General features: G+C 42.7%; 1 protein-coding gene across 4 annotated transcripts in view; it reads left to right on the top strand.

Annotated features, from left to right (window-relative positions):
* Positions 1-18,920, top strand: part of CTNNA3 (catenin alpha 3) — a 432,189-nt gene that overhangs the window by 370,922 nt on the left and 42,347 nt on the right. The window lies entirely within an intron of this gene.

Below are 18,920 nucleotides of genomic sequence, written 5' to 3'. Positions count from 1 at the left end.
CTCTGGTGCAGGCTCCTTCTGGGGAAGGCAGCTGTTGCATTTTATCACACTGGCACTTTCCAAATCCACCTGCAGGTGAGAGAGGTGTAAAGACTTGCATGGAGAACTCTGCAATCCATTATACAGCTGATTTTAAATATCTCCTTCAGTAAGAAGTTTGGTTTCTTCTTTAGTGATGCCAGATGAAGTCTGGTAAAAGGAAGATTTGTATCTGTCTGAGCAATAGGTGAACTCTCGTGGCTCTTTCTCTTATTGTTGCTTGTCAAAGGTGGCAGTTATATATGCTGAGAAGCAAAGCTGGCTTTTCATTTCCCGCTGTGTGGAAATCTGGGAACAGATCATAGAATTGCTTGGGTTGGAAAAGACCCTTAAGATCACCGAGTCCATCCATTAACCCAGCACCACCTTGTTCATCACTAAACCGATTTACCAAAATATGAATATTGATCTAGTCTTGATATCCAACTGAGACGGACAAAAACTCTCTAACAGTTTAGAGTTAGAAAGTGTATGTTTTATTGGCACCGGACAGCTGCATGGAATAGCTTCCTAATATGCAGTGTCAAGGTATAGATGGTTACAGAGTCTATTTATCCAGAGAAGTTATGAATATCCAAAATACAAATACATATTTATAACAATGACCCCTCCTATTCTCCGCTTCGTATGGAAATTAGCTTTAATGTCATTGAGCATGCGTAGTATAGTTTCTAAATTGGGTCGGTGGTTATTATCAATTGAGGAGTGGTCTTGAAGATGAAGAATAATACTCTTCCTTACTTGAACTTTCTACCTTTCTGGGTTTTGACATTAAAAATGGGAAACATCCAGTTTCTTCCGTATGACTTCAGAATAGTATCCAGATGGGAAAAATTAGCAATTGTTTTAGATTTCTTTAGATCTATCGATCAATGTTTTCTGGTTCTCATTATAAACACAGCTAAGCAAATATAGAAAGACAGTTAATTAATTATCTGCAATTTAAAAGCTTGTTTCTAACTTAACTGTTATTAACTCTTAGTCTCAGGTGGACCTACTTCCTCTAATTCTAGCAAAACTTATCTTTAACTAAAATCTTAGAATCTTAATGTTTCCTTCAAAATCTGTGTTTCAAAACCATGTCACAAAGTGCCACATCTGCATGTTTTTGAGCACTTCTGGGGATGGTGATTCCATCACTTCTCTGGGCAGCAGCCTGTTCCAATGTTGAACCACCCTTTCAGTGGAGAAATTTTCCGTGATAGCTAATAAAAACCTCCCCTTGGTGCAGCCTGAGACCATCCCCTCTCATTCTGTTGCTTGGTCCCCTGGGAGCAGAGCCTGACCCCACCTGGCTGCACCGTCCTGTCAGGGAGTTGTAGAGAGTGAGAAGGTCGTCCCTGAGCCTCCTTTGCTCCAGGCTGAGCTCCCCCAGCTCCCTCCGCTGCTCCAGATCCTTCCCCAGCTCCTTAGCCCTTTCCTGGACATGCAGGGCATGAATATTGCAGAAGCCACAGCAAACACCAGCTCATCTTAGGGTCTGAGCTCTCCAGTCTGTAACTCCCAAGTTCTTGAACATGAAAGAAATAGAAGATCCTGACATTTTGTATTTGTTACATCAGAAGATACTCAGAAAAATAGTGAATTTCTGTGTTTGCGTCACTCGTTACATAAGCTGATTGCTGTTGTTCTTCAAATGGTATTACCTTGCATTCATTGTTATTGGATCCCAGTGAGTGGCTTTCAAAGTTTTGGTCTTTTTGCCCTGTCTTCTGTAGAAATAAATAGCAAGAAATGGCCTGACCTGCTATAACAGTTTTAGTAATATTTTAGTGGAAATACTCTAATTTCTCTGATGATTGGCTAAAAATGTACAAGAAAAATCCCAGGGTTGCATTTGGTTTGTTTTGTTTTTCCCTAAGCTTTATGTTTAAATGGAGCAGGAGTTTTGTTTTCCATTGCCAAAGCAGACTTACCAATTAAAAAGATATTTGCCAGTAAACATAGCTAAGTCCCTTTTGCTCATCTAAGGGAATGTGTATCTATTCAAGCAGTGCTCTGGATCACAACACTGGAACTTGTAATTCCTGTTGAGAAAGTAGCAAGGAAGGGTCGATGGTTTAAGCATAAAGGGAGCTCTGCTATGAACTTTTTGAGAATAGTTTTACTGTTTTGCTCTTTGAGCACTGTGCACCAGGGAAAGTTCCTTCAAGCAGAGAACTGCAGGATGTCTCTGTGCAGGATTTTCAGAGCACTTTGATGATAGGAAAGGTATCACCAGGGCTCAGGTAAGACTGAGACACCAGGCAGAGCTTGCTGCTGTGTCAGAGGTGATTTTGTAGATGCACCACAGAGAGACCAGCACTGGTAATTGACCTGGCTGGGCTGTTCCGCAGCCTGTCCTAACAGCGTGCAGCCCATGGATTCAGGATTCACAGTGCCTGTCGAAGCCTCTGGGACAATCCCTCCTACTTTTCTGTGGTGTAAACAGTAAATGAGAATCGCTGGGGTTTTACCCCTTAACCATTTTGTAGATTGTTGGATTCCAGATGAGGCCATATGAACACTTTGTTTAAACAAAAGAGTGCAGCTCTCAGCAGACTGTTCAGAAAGTGTCTCATATTTGTTCTTGCTACTTGACATTTGTTTCTAAAATGGCATCAGTATCAGAGTTAATATGAGAAATATTGTGAAAATAGCAAAACAAATGAACAAGACTTGAAAAAAATCTACCAAAGCCATCCTCCAAAAGCTGTCTCCCTTTATCCTTGTAGTAAGACTAAATGTAATTCTGCTTATACTTCTAGTGCTTCAAGGACTGCAGCTTGGCTAAACTTTTCTCTCTGTAGTACTCTTGGTTAACATCAAGCGCAGCTGCCCCATCAAGCAGGGTTCCTCACCTGGTAATAGCCACAGTCCTCAGCCTTTATTCATCTGGGCTTCTAATCTTTGCTTGGGAAAGGAAACTAGGGATCTAAAATGAAGATGGGAAGTTAGATGGAGGTTCCGTAGTTACTGGGACTTGAAGAGATCATGGGACAGACAGAGGACAGAAGAGGGATTCTTTTCCTACTCAGGTTCATCTGTGAAACTCCTCACCATAACTCACTATTTGATTTACTTTTCCTGGTGCCCCTTCCCACTTCAGAGTTACTCATGATCCTCCTATTTCCCATCCAGCAGCCAGATGATTTTGAAATTCTGTGATGCTTTGTCATTGCATCCTGAAATCTGCTGCCTTCCTTGCCTTTTTCTGGCCCTTCTAGCCCTCAGATTTGTTTCAGCTCCATCCAGCTTCTCTCACTCATGTGGAAATCGCGTGTCCCCGCTCTCCTGCTCAGTCTTGTCCCCGTCACCAGCCCGGTTTGTCAGTGCCACAAAAGATAATGGTACCTTTGTTGCTAACCTTCCCAAACTAAGTGCCATTGCAGTCATAGTTCAGCTTGAGATACGTGTATGAACTTCCCCTTTCCCTCCCCTCCCTGCTCATCTCAGGAGTCCGTAGCTACTCAGTGTTTGTGTCATAAGCTGTATGTGAGAACAAACAACTTCCACTTTAAAATTATTTCATCAAAAATCACCTAAAGATTTGAGGTTGTAGAAGTTTTGTCAACAGAGGTGTTTTCCAGCTGAGTCATCAGAAAGGAGAGTTATTTTGGAGACAATGACTTTGGGCAAAGAAGGTGAACCTCTCCTTAGGGTTCTATATTAAGGACAACTTCTACTTGCGTTAATTATGTAAAGACGTTCTTCAAGGTAAATTTGTTTCCGGAGCAACAGCAGTTCAGTTGTGTGTGCATACTTGCATGTGTTTTATCATGCATGCCTTGTCAAACAGGGCCAGCAGGATTTCCTTGTTCCAGCATGGTTGGTTAAGCAGATATGCTTGGCTGTTAAAAAGAGCAGCAGAATTGCATTAGCTACAGTGGTGCCAGTGCTGTTAAAGGTCTTGCAGTGCTCGAGGATCCCAACTGGCCTGCCAGGACTGCGCGCAGTGGCCTCGGGCAATTGTTGCTCTCAAATAAACATGGGCTCTCAGATTTTTGATGGATTGTTGAGGAGTGCCAAGTTAAACCATGTAACACAGTCAGCTGAGACTGTTCCTTCTGCCTGAATGTCACAGAGCTTCTAATACTTACACAAATAAGTCAGAATTTTGAAGGCAGAAATCCAGTATGCGTGTCCTGCCCATCTCAAAAGCTTGTGACTGAGTCTGAATTTCTTTTACACTACTACTGTGTCTTTATTAATGATACTTGCATAGAATATGGTATTTCATGTGATACTTATGTGGATGCTTCTGCCACTTCAATAGTAGAAATAATTTCAGCTGATTCTTAAATATACACACCGGCAAGTATTTAATCTGATTTGGCAGTTGCTGCTCAGTATAGTTCTAAAAATTAAGTGCTAAATATTCATCCTTTGATAATAAAATTTCTTAAAAAAATGATAAAATCCAAATATATTACTTATTTTATACAACTCTGTATTCCAAAGGGCAAATCACCTGATGGATTGAAGTCTTAGACCCAAAAAAGAAACATTCCAAGAAAAAAAAAAAATTATTTAACAGTTTGGCTCTATGACAGCGTTACTCCAAGTATTTATATATCCGCTTTGCCTGCAAGCTAAGTGAATTTATTTTCCTGTAGTAGGCATAATTACCATCAGTAGTAGTATTATTAAACAAACACAGTAGATGATGAATGCACAGTCTGATTTAGATCCTTTTGTTAGGGATTAAACAGTCAGAGTTCCCTCAGTGACACAGGTTCTGGTGGTGGCAGTGTGCAGCTGCAGAGGCTGTTGGGGGATCAGAGGCGCTCACACACCCTTCACATGGTTGGTGCTTTGCAGGTTAACAAAGCATGCTAAATACTTGTAAACTAACACAGCGAACAGCTAATAGCCAAAATAATGAGCACAACGTTTCTTCCTTTCCTCTGCAGCATTTGTGGCAAAGTACAGCTGACTCACACACAGCTGCAGTCAGGAAACAGGTTTTGCTATTACGCATGACTGGAGTGGAAGTACTAAAGGGAAAGGATAAACGGGAGCTGCATACCAGCATCACAGTAGGAAGAAGACAGGTACAAACACGGGCCTAGGTGCATCAGCTTTGTTTTTGCAGTCGTCTTTTCTGTCAGCTGCTGTTCCTTAACCACAACCGTTTTAGGCACTTCTGTTCTCTGCCTTTGCTGTCAAACCCAAACCACACATTTTCTCTCATCTCTCAGTCTTGCTGCTGACTGCAGGCAGCACATGACATTCATAATGCTCTGATACAGGCAGGAGAGACTTCCAAGTCTAAACTGTTCTCAGAATTTCTGGGCAAATAAAAGCTCTTTAGCAAATGTAAGGTCAGAAGGATGTTCTGTCACTATTTCTTCCTTCTCTCAGTGACATAATTACATCGTGGATATCTTTCTGTACTATAAGCATGTGTAATTATTTCACAGTTTATCTATTGCCTTTTTCCTTGGAAGGGCGAGGCATTCACAGTTTCATTCAAAAACTTTTTAAAAAAGGTGCTTTATCTGTGCAATTTCCGTTTCCTTGGAAGAGAAATGAAAGTGAACATAATACTGTCCTATTACTGAGCTATTGAGCTTAATAGTTGCACTCAGACTTTTGATAGAAAGGTGACAAAAAATTATTTACGTTGACATTTGACCTTTCTAATTTCTACTTTTTATATTGCCAATGCTTGCAAACCATTTAAAAAGAAAAAATTCTTCTTTTCCTGCAAGAAAAACAGATACTGATACAAGTAGCAGGGCTCAGAAATTGAACCTTTTTTTATGAACGGAGCCTTTTTCATGTGGACATGAAAGTTAATTTAAAATAATGTTTTAATTGATTTCAAATAGTCACTTGAAGCTAGAATGGAAAATTACTCCTAAATTTCATGTATACAGGTAGAAACCTGGACACAATCTCACATGAGAATTCTACCAGTCATCTGGTTAAAAGTCTTATGTAAAACCCTTCAGCTTAAAACTTCTGGTGCTTAAAACTTCTGCTTGTGTGATGTGTTTAGTTGACTTACTGCTGGACTGTGTGAAGCCACTTCTGAATCATTTCTTGTGTGCTGTAGGATGCCTCGTAGTCATGGAAGCTGTGAAGATTAATTCCTCTGATTAGAGCAATTACATGCTCCACATCCTAAAAGAATTTATAAATTGAAGTGCAAGAAAATGTGTTCCATTTTGAACAATAAGGCTCTTAGTTGTGCTGTTTCTGTAGAAATCCTTGGTTTGTGCTGATGTGTTAGTTATACCTCACATGTCAGTACAGGGCAAAGTGGTCCTGACACAACCTCCTTGTCTCAGTGCCCAAGTGTGACTGGTATTCACTTGAAGACAGGGGATCCTCAAAAAAAACAGAGAGAACAGCTGTTGCTTCTTCGGTATTTTTCCTGTAGTCCTGTGTAAGATTTCAGTGACTTCCTTGCATTCTTAGAAATGTTACAATTAGTGTAACAGTTATTTCAGAGTATCTACAATCCTTAGCATAAAAGTATTTACAATCCTTAGCATAAAAGCTGAGTGGAAAAAAGTGAAGAGATTAAGAGATGTTTGTTGGTTGGGCAAATGAGGAACTATTGTCTGTGCTTCATATATGTAGTCAAAAACAAATTAATAAAATGGAGACATAAATATAACAAAATCAAAAGCAGACAAACAGGTCTTTGTAGCCTCTGGTAGAATCCATCAAGGACCAGAGGCAAATCAACTGCAAAATCACGGTGTCATTACAGCAAATGCAACCCTATTTTAGTGACAAACTGTATGTCTTGTGCCAGAAAGAGCCATCTTTTGCCTTTTATCTTTTGGGACTGCTGTAGTCAGGACAGAGGAATTTCAGAGCTCTGAAGTATCAGCTTCTGTCAGCAGAGGCATCAGGAGTGTAAAGAGGAGTTCAGGCAGTAATTTAACAGCTTCCAGACCAGATTTCCTAGGCAACTGGGAGGGCTGTGGTGGGACATCTCCTTTGGGCACACACAGCAAGTCAGAACAGTGCGTGTGTGAGCAGCACAGTGCCCAGCCTGGAGCTGGGGGTGCCTTGCAGCAGTTCAGGGTGTGCTCTCATCATTTCACAGGGTGGGCAGAGGTGGGGTCAGCCCCTTGGCAAGGGGGAACAGGAGCCTTTGAGCTCTGGGCTGCTGCTCTGACTGCAGCTGCTCCATTGCCATCGCTGGGCATCTTCCTCCTTGTTCTGGGGGCAGCAGGAGCAGCATCCCGAGACTGTGAGGGCATAGCCCAGCTGCTGCCTGAGGGAAGCAAGCCAGGGTCCAAGAGTGATCCCAGTGCAGACACAGCTTGCACTGAGTGCTGCTCCGTTCAGCAGCATCGGATGTAGGAGCAGCACAGGGTGCTGATAACCACTGCCAGTCCCAGCCAGGGGGAACAAGGAGCAGCTCCAGTCCCTCGAGGGGCACAAAGCCAGGCTGCAGCATGTCCCTGAGCCTGTCCAGAAGAAAAGCTGCTAGCTAGGCAGGGCCAGCACCCAGCCAGAGGGCAAGGCTGGGGCAGTTGTACCTGTGAGCCAGGGCTGGGCTGGCTGCAGGGCAGAGCTTGACTGGAGCTTGTGGGCTGTGGGAAGGGCCCAGGTGAGCCTGGATAGGGCCACTGAGGGCCACTGGTGCCCTGGGGCCGTGGCACGGGGGGGTACAGGGGAGAAGGTTCTGAGGCCGCTCCCGTGGCTCAGGCCCACCCAGAATGGGAAGCCAAGATCACGTGGGATACTGGATATGAGGTGGTGATCAGTGATGAACTGGAATTGTGTTGTCATGACAGTGTTCAGGGAAGTGACAGTTTTGTAGCATTCTCCAAAGGCACATCATGGAACCTGCCTTTTGAGCCTTCAGTGTCTTGACGCAAGTCTTGTTTTTATGTTTATTTTGCTCAAGCTGTTATTGGATGAGCGCACCCAGCAATGTCTCCTAGGAAGATAAAGAAGCAGTCATTAAAAAGGCAAAGCACCTCTTCTAGCTTTTTACCCTTTAAAATATAGGTCTATTTTTATGGGATTTATTTGCTATATTTTGTATATGCTATATATTTTTGGCTATAACACCATATGTTCAGGTTCCTCCTGAATTAATTAGCAGAAGTTAGAAGCTTAAAACTTTGGAGGACTTCCAAGAAATAAGACTGGAAACTTTTGCAGTTATCAGCCTCTTCATTGGAAGGGTAGGCACAGCAGTGAATTAATTACAACCAGAAATTTGACATAAAATATTAGTTACTTTTTTTTTTCCTGTGAATTTAATGCTGATTCAAATGAAAGCTTTGCTTCCTTCTACAAGAGATCAGTCATGTTCAGAGTATGATGCACACCCACATGTCTCTTGACAATTTATTGTTCAAGAATGGATGTATGGCAGTTACTGCACTGTTGACCTGGCTGGTGAAACAGAAGTCTGGACTTGTCACTGCAGAGTTTGTGAACTTGGTAATACAGATAGTACCTAATTGGGGTACATAAAAACGAGTAGTAGTTTCAGATAGTGAAATAGAAAGGAGACAGATCAGTGGGAATTGCTTTTGAGTCTGAATAGGCTCTGCAGAGCTGGTGACAGCAATTTGCTGCTACTCCTCAGGGGGTTGCTTGTAGCTACCAGGATGAGATGACTGCAGTAAAGGGGTGGTGTTGTCTCGAGTGCCACTCTGATCTCGGTGGGGAGGCAAGTGGGCAGTCTGCAGAAGGGAATGAGGGACAGGGACTTCCTTGCCATCTTCCTCCTGCTTCTTTTCCCTTCGCAATGCTATCAACTTTGTATATCAAGGTTTCTCTATCAGAATATAAAACAGGGAAGAAATTTGAGGCCTGAAGTCCTGTTTTCCAAAGCGAAGAGATTTTATAATACAAACTATCTTCTTTTACATTCACGTGTACAGTAAGTCCATAAGCATTGGAGAAAAATCAGGTTTTGGGTCTTTGTGTTCTGGATGTGTCTCATGTTGTTGTGTAGGTGAGGTGAAGGCACAGCATACCCTGAAAAGCAGGTTGATGTGGTACCCAGCTGTATCCAAATCAGCTACAGGCTCCCCAGTTTGTCTGGCTTTGGTTGTTTGGGATGCCAGAAGTACATTTTAGGCTGGGGAGAAGGAAGTATGGTTAGAATTTCCTTTACTGAAGTGTATTACTTCAGTTGTTCCTAAATGATTATTTTATTTTTGCTTTCCCCTCTTCCCTAGACTGGGAATGGCAGCAGTTGCTGTAGCCACCCTTTTCTGTGCAGATGAAGCCATGGTTATTTCAGAAGCTTTTGCTTTTCCAGAATCACTTCTCCTGTATTATTTCTCATCCCTCTCTTCACCCTACCAAATGTTTGACTTATTTTTCTCTGAGTGATCAACCCACAGGAAATAATTTCCACAGGAAAGAACCTTTGGTTTCTTTATGGCCACGAGTCAGGCTAGGATGCAGTTGCCATCTAGTAAAATATAACTGTTCCCAGAAGCTGCAGGTTTGCAAGCAATCTTACTGTATTTCCTATGTAATTAATTTTATTTAGTAATGTTTTGGTTTAGTTTTCTTTCTGGAATATGCACACTTCTGAGAAAAACTATGCACAAATGCTCACCTTGGGAGCACGGCGAACAACAGAAACAGTGCTGAACTGCTGTTTTCTGCTGAAATTATGACTGGAGTCTGTTCCAACCTTTTTTAATTAAACCAGGACCTTTCATGGTTCGCACAGCCTGCCAATGGTTTTTTCTTCCAACACTGTATGGCACATTTTTCTATTCAGTAGTTTTGGCAGCTGCTGCTTTGGTACTTTTGGGGATCAAAACTGTCTTTCTCCTTATGATGTCACTGGCAGTGGCACTCAGCATCTCTCAGGACACCTCAGACTTAGATGGAGTACTGCTGTTCATAAAGGTTAGCAAATAGTTTTGCCTCTCTATCCTCCTGCCTTGTTGCCAGGGTGGGGCACAGGACTGGAGGGCAGAAAGAACATGCCCTTAGCGAGCCTCTAGCCCAGCCCCTGAGCTGGTAAGGAGACGGCTAAAAGCAGAAATGCAGAGGGATCTGCATGGCAGGTTGCAAGTGTAAAATGGTCTTTCACAGTATTTTCTCAAACCTGTCTCAATTCTGCACTGTTAAGGTCATCTGAGAGCTAGTCTTATTGCTAGGAAGGAGTGGATCAATAATCCCACTGCTTGTGGGTGCTCTGTGAAGGCGGAGGGAAGGAGTGACACTGTTCAGTGTATCTGGGGCGGGTGAGAGCTAATGGAAGGAGTTTCAGAGTTCAGTAGGATTACTTCATTTCGTGGCAAACCTGTTGTAAAGCTATTGTTTAAAGATCCCTGCTGTAGTCATATTTCTATCACAGACCATTGAGATCATTGCTACACAGGCACCTCTATTACTCCCCTAAAATAAGTAGCTGACATTGTCATTGAGGTCTTCCTTATGTTGATGGAAAGGCCACAGGTCCTTAATATACCAAGAAGCAAAATAAATAAAATACAACCAGAGTGGTAAAGGAGGAGGGGAGCGGTGGTGTGAGCACTACCCCAGGAATGAGTGCTCTGGTGGAGATAGTGTGCTTCTGATCAGCGCAGCATCAGAGAAGGAGGAAACAGGAGTGTAGTTCCTGCTTTTCACCATTCAGATCAGCTTCCCACTTCCACCTGGATGACTTGATCACTAGTTCTGTTCTGTCCTGAGGTGAGTCTGTCTCCCCGTAGAGAGCTGAAGTTAAATGTGAAAGCTAGGATTAAAATTAAGAGAAGATGGCCATTTACACTTACACTTTTACATTTACACCTTTGATTTACTTTGAGCATTAAGCAGTGGTTTATTTTCAATTTTGTTCATTGGTTTAAACATCTTTTTCCTGTTGGCCGAATCATCTATGCAGAGCAGCATATTCAGTGGGTAATGGCTGAGAAGCCTCTTTGGGATGTATGGGCCTGTGGTAATTGCTAGACATATGGTAATGCTCTGCTCTTAAATAGCTTTTTTTTTTTGCTAAATAGTTATAAACAGATCATAGGTCCCAGTTAATTTAGTGCTTCAAGGTTTCTGTACTGGAGTATGCATAATTCTGTTTCTCTCTCTGGAATGTTTTCATTATTGCTTCCTGCTCTCTGTCAATACTGCTTTTCAAGTGGGCCAGTCAGAGGTAGCAGATGAGGATAACATGAATATTCTAAAAGTGATTTCCTTAAAGGGTTCTCAGTGCCTGTACAGGAAGGCAGGGGCTGCAGACACCAGATGCTGGACATCTGCTAGGAGGAACTGTGAGAGCTTAGTGCTGTGTTACACCAAGGGTTTGGCGTGGAGTGGGAAACACAGGATATGGCAGGAAGGAGCTGCTGCCAAGGGAGTTACTGCTGCTGGAAGGGGTATTGCAAGTGTCCAATCAGTACTGCCTTTCATTTTGCATTTTTGCCTGAAACATGTTGTTTGCATTTCCAAGTATTCAGGGCTATAAATGGGCAGGTCCTATCCAGATGAATCATTGCAGTTTACCCATCTCAAGAATATTCTGTTTTTCACATGGGGTGTTTGCAGCTTTCCTCTGCACAAGCCGTAACTTTGCTTTTGGAACCAGCCGTTCAGTCTGGATTAATAAAAGAGTCAGTGAGTTACTTATCTTTCATTTCCAATACCTTTTTTAAACTGGCTGTGGGATTTTTTTTGATTTTTTATCCTCAAAGGGCTTTTCCAGACCAATCCATCAGATTCTCCACAAGAGCAGTTGCTGTCCACAGTGTGGCAGGCCCTGAGGCCCCAGGATGCCAAAGCTCTCAGGTGCTGGCTGGCTGGTGTTTGAGCAACAGCCCCTTGTTGACTTTGGGAATGCACATCCCATGTTCCCAAGGGAGAACCACTTAGATAAGGTCTCCCCCTGGCTTCTGATAGTAGGCAAACCAAGTTAGAAGGAGGGTGGGAGGAAGAGTGATGATGGGGCTGTTGTAGAAGGAAGTCCTCGCTAAGTTATTCAGGGGCATTCTTTCCATCTTTGCTGTCTCAGCAGCAGAAACCCTCAAGATTTGTCAGGATTTCAGTGAACAAGCAGCTGTCTTTACTGCATTCCCTGCCAAGGCAGTAACTTATTCCAGAAGTTCTCTTCAATTTTAAATCCTGTAGGCTTGAGGAAACAAGCTGCCACTATAATTTTAGGCCTTAGAAAAAAATGTGGTTTAATACTGATGGAAAAATTAGATGAAGTGGTGGTGTTTTTATTCAGGGCTACCACATTATTTTTTGGGCGTGTTTTACTCAACTTAAATACTCCCTTCCCCATTTCCATGCTAGGGAATTTTACCTACCATGACACAAGAAAGAAGTTTCATTCCCTGGAGAGCCTGTGCCAAACATATTTTTAAATGCTTTTGTCTTGACACACAGCAAAGTGACAGTGACCCTGATGCTGATGACACGTAACTTGCCTGGCTGAGTTGTGTCAATTGTGTTCATACAAATTTTCTGCAGAAATTGTGTGTCCCTTAGAAAAGTCTCCTGCCTTCTTCATTGTTAAGAAAACCTCGAAGTACCTCATTAATGTAATCAGGAATGGCTTGTCTTGCTGAGGTTGCACCAGGAGGTCCAAACCAGTAAGGAATGATCTCTGTAAGCCCCAAATTCTGGCTGCAGTTTGCAGTGTCTCAGCCAGGCCTTTCAGCAGGTGAGTTCTTGCATCACTGTGGGGAAGGAAATCCCCTCCTCACCGCAGCATTCTGCAGCAGGAACGATGGATGCTCTCTAATTGCCAGTCTGGAGCAAATTCCATATTCTTAAAAGGGTGGAGAGGAAAGCAAAGTGAGGTAAGCTTTGAACAGCACTGTAAGAGACAGGATTGTCTGCCAAAGGCTATTCTAGCAAACAGCACCCTTGTTAATAATTTTTCTCATGTCTTTGCTCTGGGTTTTTCTGTTTCAGGGGTTTTTTTTGGCATCAGTGGTGGATTCTAGCCAGTGCCAATATTCTCCTCTCATATTCCCACTTCTCTCTCACCACTGTGTGGCTGCAAGAGAGCTTCCTCACTGCCATTTGATGAGCAGACAGAAATTAAAACCTTCCATGTTTTAACTGCTCTTTTCTTAGGCTCATATAATACGTCAGTGCTGATAACTCAGAACATTATTAAAAATCTTTGTACGTGTATTATTTCATGTCTTGGCACTTGAGATATGTTATTGTAGGAGAAACTCACCTACCTCCAGCATTTTTTAATTAAGTTTCATGGTTGCTGAGCAAATCCTGAAAATGAGACCCCTGAAGGCTGAGAAAAGAGAAAGTAAATACAAAGAACTGCAGATGTATTATTTCAATTCTCGTGGTGTTTGTTCCAGTTCTGTGCTGTTTTAGAGCCTGACTCATGGTGTTTGAGTGCTTGGGGCTGACAATACAAATTCCATTCACACAGGCTCTACGTTACACTATGTTTATGTAAGCAGAGCCCACCATGAAAAATGGGGGAGATCTGGGGGGATGGGAACATCATAACCCTTTTCCTTTGGTACTGCAGGGATGTTGATAACTCTCAGTCAACCGTATAAATGAAAATTTGTTTATTTGCTTTTTTTCACAAAGTATGAGCAAGGCATGTATCAGATTGATGTAGTATTAAATTTTCTTGTTCCTTTCTTCTTTGTTTCTGTTTCGTGAGCTCTTTTACTCAGAGTTCAGATTAAAACGCAGGAGACGCAGAGTTGTTCTTTGGACTCAGATGTTTATTATTTCTCATCTATGGTACAGCTGCACGGAATGTGCCTCTAAGTTAACAAGGTGGAAATGGCCCGCGAGTGCTAACTTCCAAGGTCTTTTAAAGCCCAAATTACCCAATTATGGAATGCCCAATTAATTTGTTTCTACTTATAATCCAATAACTAATCATTCATGTTCTGCACTGCGGGTTTTTTGAACCAAAACCAGATCACCCAGGCTTGTGAAGAAGAAGGAAGAAGAAAGAAGAACTAACCTACACCCAAAACTCTCCATCTTGTTACATATATATTACTATATTCCAGAATCCTAAATTCTCTGAACCCAGGGTTCCAACATCTCCCCCTCCTGTTTGAACCATGAACACTGCTTTGACTTCTTGGTTAAACCATTGTTGGATACACTGAAGTGGACAAGGTACAAGTACCATGATGACTATAATGACAATCAAAACATACACGCCCACTTTCAAAAGCTCTCTCCACAATGGAGCAAGGCTCAACAAATTGAACAACAGATCATCCAACCATGATCATCTTTCAACTTTGAGGATTGTTTTTCAACCATAAATGCAGCATTTGTGGTCCTCTGCAGGGCCCTTTGCAGAAAGGAGAACAAACATGGCACAAGGAGGAAAATGAGAAGGGTAACAATTATAATTAGACATCCCATTTTAATGAGATCTTTGATCCATTTTTACTGAGCCAAAGATTTCCAATTCTTGAGGTTCATAGGGTGTCTCAGGGAGAAATTTAGTCCAGACACCCCATTCCTCTGTGGGATTCATGATGAAACGTGAGAGATATAAAGAGACATTTTTTGGTACTGGCCAACTGTCTACTGGTAAACCGACCAAGCAGGTTGAGAATGGCTTTTCTGGACTTAGTCAAGTCAAACAAATGGTATCCAAGCCTGAGGCATTGGCTAAGGTCACCCAAACATTGGTTTTTGGTTGACGCATGGGCAGGATAGCGTTACTTAAGGCAAACAACGAAATAATAAGGTACAGGTATGATATGTGATTTAGTTTCATGCTTCTCTTTGGTTTCTTTTCTCAGTCTCATTCTGGGACAAGTGTCGTGGGTTTGGTTTCTAACTGGGCAGAAACACCAATTTAGTGTAGTGGTTTGTCCCAAAATACTCACTACTGGTTATCTTCTGTGAGATAAGAATTAGGAGAAACACAAAGCAGGCACCAAACTTGAAAGAATATAAAGAAGTTTATTAACAGACCTAAAAGAAGGGAAAAAAAAAAAATTATACCACCTTCAGAACTCTCCTCCTCCCCCCACCTTCCTCCCTTCTCCCACTGACAATGTAAAAAAACAACCCTTCAGATGTTCAGTCTGTTTACCACTTCCACAATAACCTTGTTCAGTCCACTTAGAAAGAGAAGTCTCTTCTTGCTCGTGCTATGAAAACATTATCACAACGAGACAGCCGCCCACTTCCAAATATTGTTCAGTCCATTTAGGAAGAGGAGTCTCTCTGCTCGCATGTGAGTCCCTTCCCCCGACTTGCAGCTTTTCCCACAACTGCTTTCGAGGGTCCACTCTTGAAGTTTTTTTGGGGTACAATTTTAAGGTTGAGCCGTTCAGAAACAAAAGTTCTCTTCACCCATCTCTGGGAGCATTTCATCTCTAAGAACAGAGGCCCTCTGCCTTCCCTGGCAGCAAAGGGTCTTCCTCATCTTCATCTTTAGGACTATCTCTGGGAGCATCTCTAGGAACTGAGGTTTTCTCCTTTCCTGTGTGGAGCCAAAGTCCTCATCTGGTCCATCTCTCCCTGTCCAAACTTCTCATGAAATTACAGCTGTGTCAGCATCTGCCTATCTCAGCGCAGGTGCTTTTGATCACAAGTTGAACGCTCCACCCCCCATATCTTCATGAAATTACAGCTGGATACTCTGCTATATCATAGCTTCACAACAGACTTTCAGCTTTAAGCATCTTCTCTCTCTCTTCCCTCAGGTTTTCAGCTCTTCACAGCACTAAAGGGGTTAATCTCACCTCAGCCTTGCAGCTGGAATGTGTCTTATCGCAGTGGAGAGGGGGAAGAGCCGAGCCGCTCTGGCTGCCCACGGCAAGGCAGTGGGGGGTTTCCATGGCTGGAACAGGCCCATTGGCTCCAGGATGGCCGTGGCCCGACCTGGCCTGGCCCAAGCAGGGCCTGGGCTGGGCCCACTGGCCCCCGCACGGGGCCCGCAGCCACCTGTGCCAGCGCCGGAAACGAGAGAGAGAGAGCTGTGGGGGTTTGTCTGTTCTTAAGTGTGGATCACAGAGGCGGTCACAACTTCAAGTGGCTTAAAGAATTGTCCATATTCAAACTGGCCGCTGATAGGTTCTGTCAAGTCCCAGAGGAAGCTGTAAGCACCTCTTAGCAAGGACATCCCTTCCAGGACTATGCTTGCTAACCTATGATAACAAGCCAAGCGTAAGGAACAAAAGTTATTTCTTCTGCATTCAATTCCGCAAATTTGGACCTCTTAGGATTCTCGCTAAAGTTCTCTCCAATTACTGTGGAGACGAAGACTCTTTCCTTCCTTGTGATCTAACATAATTAAAATTTCAGTGGCCTTACACTTTGTATGTAATTCTGAATTGTAACAGAATCCACACCACGCACTTGTCAACAAGGCTTTATGATACCAACAATTCCCACACTGTTATACTGGCACAAAACCCAAAGTTCACAGCTTGTGCATGCGGGATGAAAGATGTTTATCATCAGCTGTGGTCTTTTTGCAGTTCATGTCTGCGTGCTTGCTTCTCTGCTTCCGGGGGCGTCTGGGTATTCCTGTGGTTTGTAGGGCTTCACATTCTTTGAAAGAATCCACTCTGGACCAGCACCTGTAGAGACACAAGCATACTCTTTGCCCCAAGTTATTAGTGGGAATGGGCCTTCAATTTTCTGTCTCTGGATTTCTGATCAAAACCAAAGGGTTTTCCTTTAACTTTGCTTGTGTGGTGTTGGAAAAATGTCTGATTATAGGCGAATTTGATTCTTCAAAAGAGCTGTTTAAAAAATTTAAAACGTACAGCGCTTTATTCAAGCACATTTGAGGCGTAGCCTCTGCCTCCCCCCTTTTTTGTTTATCCAAAAGGGATTTTAAAGTGTGGTGTGTTCTTTCGGTGATTGCTTGCCCTGTAGGAGAATGAGAAATACCAAAGGAGTGACGCACACCCCAATTCATTAAGAATTTATGTAGCTCTTTTGCTATGTAAGCTGGACCATTGTCTGTTTTTACTTCTTGAGGCACACCTGATGATGCCAATGCTTGCAGAAAATGCTGATGTGCATGTTTCGCTGTTTCTCCTGTGTGTGAGGAGGCAAAAACTGTACCTGAAAAGGTGTCTACTGATACATGGGTATTTTTGAGTTTCCTGAAACATGGGTATTCTGTGATATCTGCTTGCCATAATTGCAGATTCTGCAATGCTCTTGGATTGACTGCTCCTGTGGATACAGGAGGTTGCACAAGCTGACAATCAGGACAAGCACTTATGATTGCTTTTGCCTGATCTTTGCTAATTTGAAATGTTCACCTGAGTGCTTGTGCATTTTGTTGAAAAAATGTGTGACTCAGTTCTGCCTGTTCAAAGATGTTTGGCAAGGTGTTTGTAATGGGCATTGTTAATTTGTCTGCAACCGCTTATGTTTTGGGACGTGAATTGAACAGGCACCTGAATAATCTAGTAATGCAATTTGCAACTGTTCTGATTGCAATGCCAAATCAAAATATTCTTTCTTCAATGGCAGATAAATTACTGCAAAATCTTTGCCTGCCATTGACAGCAACCTTGATCTGGCTCGGATTATGATCTGAGCTATCAAGTGTTGTGAAAATTGTTTTTGGAGATCTGTAGGGTAAGAAAATCCATTTGAATATCAGTAAAGGATCTTTCTTTGAGGTATCCCATTGAAACATGGCCTCTTGGTGAGTTCTGCTGCCATTAGTTCTGCAGAATCATCTTGGTGAGGAGTTACATGGAGAGCAGCGAGGGTTTTTGCGAGCCTTTGGTCTGCTGCTTTGAGGACTTTCCCAAATGGTTTCCTTAAGGCATTCGCTTGTATTACTGCTACATGTTGAGGAGTGCCTATCTTGCTGCAGGCCTCTATCATTTGAGGCAAGGTTGGCTGTGGATCTGGTGAGGCACTAATTAAGTGCTTGCATTCTTCACTGGCATTAGCAAAAGCAAGACTTCGAAGTAGATGGGGATGTGCCACTTCATCACTGCATTGTCTTTCTACTGCTTGAGTAACACAGTCTACGAAAGAAGTGAATGATTCAGATACTCCTTGTTTTACTTCTGTGTAAACACCCTCTGGGATCCCAGTAGGTTGAATTTGCAGAATAGCCTTCTGAGCTGCTTCTTTGATGTCTGAAATCACTTCTTGAGGCAAATCCTCTTGAACTTCTGGTTTATCATGGGGAGCATCACCTGCTATTTCTGCTAATGTAAGAGCTGCATTCATGTCTCCAGCATAAGTCTCTATCAGCTTGGTGAGAGTTCTTCTCCATTTGACTTCCCATTAGCGTGTATTGTGAGTCTGTCAGGACCGTGGATGCTATGTATTTACAATCATAAGGCATCAAATCATAGTTATTGAAGATGCCTTTCAATAGCTGTTTGAAATATGGAGAGCCTAAGCTGCTGTCTTTAATTGCTTGTCTCAGGTCTTTGACAATGTTGTGTGTCAGTGGTATCCATTTAGGATTTACACTTCTTTTACCATATCTTATTGACATCGCTATCATTTCTGTTGTTGCCATATCAAAATCTCCTTCCTTCAGTGCCTTTCTTCTAATCTCTGCCCAGTTGGTAAAGTTAGGTGTATCTTCTGAAGAATTACTTGGATTATTGTTTGAAAATACTCCTAAATTAGAAGAAAATGTAACTAATTCTCTATTTGCATTCTGTAGATTGTTTGTGTTTTGTAGATTTATGCCTTGTAAAGATGCTTTTCCTTCTGGCTTCAAAGCTGCATTCATGCCTTTTTCCCTTGTGCAGAAGTGCAGTTGAATTTGTGTCCGTGTATTAGATGTATCTGAGGGCGCAGTAACAGAAGTGGCCACAGGTGGCATTGCAGCTGCAGGATGAGCAACTCGTTGGTCACAAGATGGCGCAGGCGGAAGTACATAGGCATTGGTTACGGAAGAGACTAGGGTACCGCCATGTTGTACGGCGGAGGTAAGCTGCGCACCGCCATTTTGTTGTACGGCAGAGGTAAGTGCACACTGCCGTGTT

Source organism: Corvus kubaryi, unplaced genomic scaffold (assembly GCF_017639235.1).
Source record: "Corvus kubaryi isolate FWS band 111438036 unplaced genomic scaffold, C.kubaryi_AGA036_p1.0 37357, whole genome shotgun sequence".
Taxonomy (NCBI): domain Eukaryota; kingdom Metazoa; phylum Chordata; class Aves; order Passeriformes; family Corvidae; genus Corvus; species Corvus kubaryi.
The sequence above is the reverse complement of the archived record's forward strand: the minus strand, read 5'-3'. Positions and strand labels throughout refer to the sequence as shown.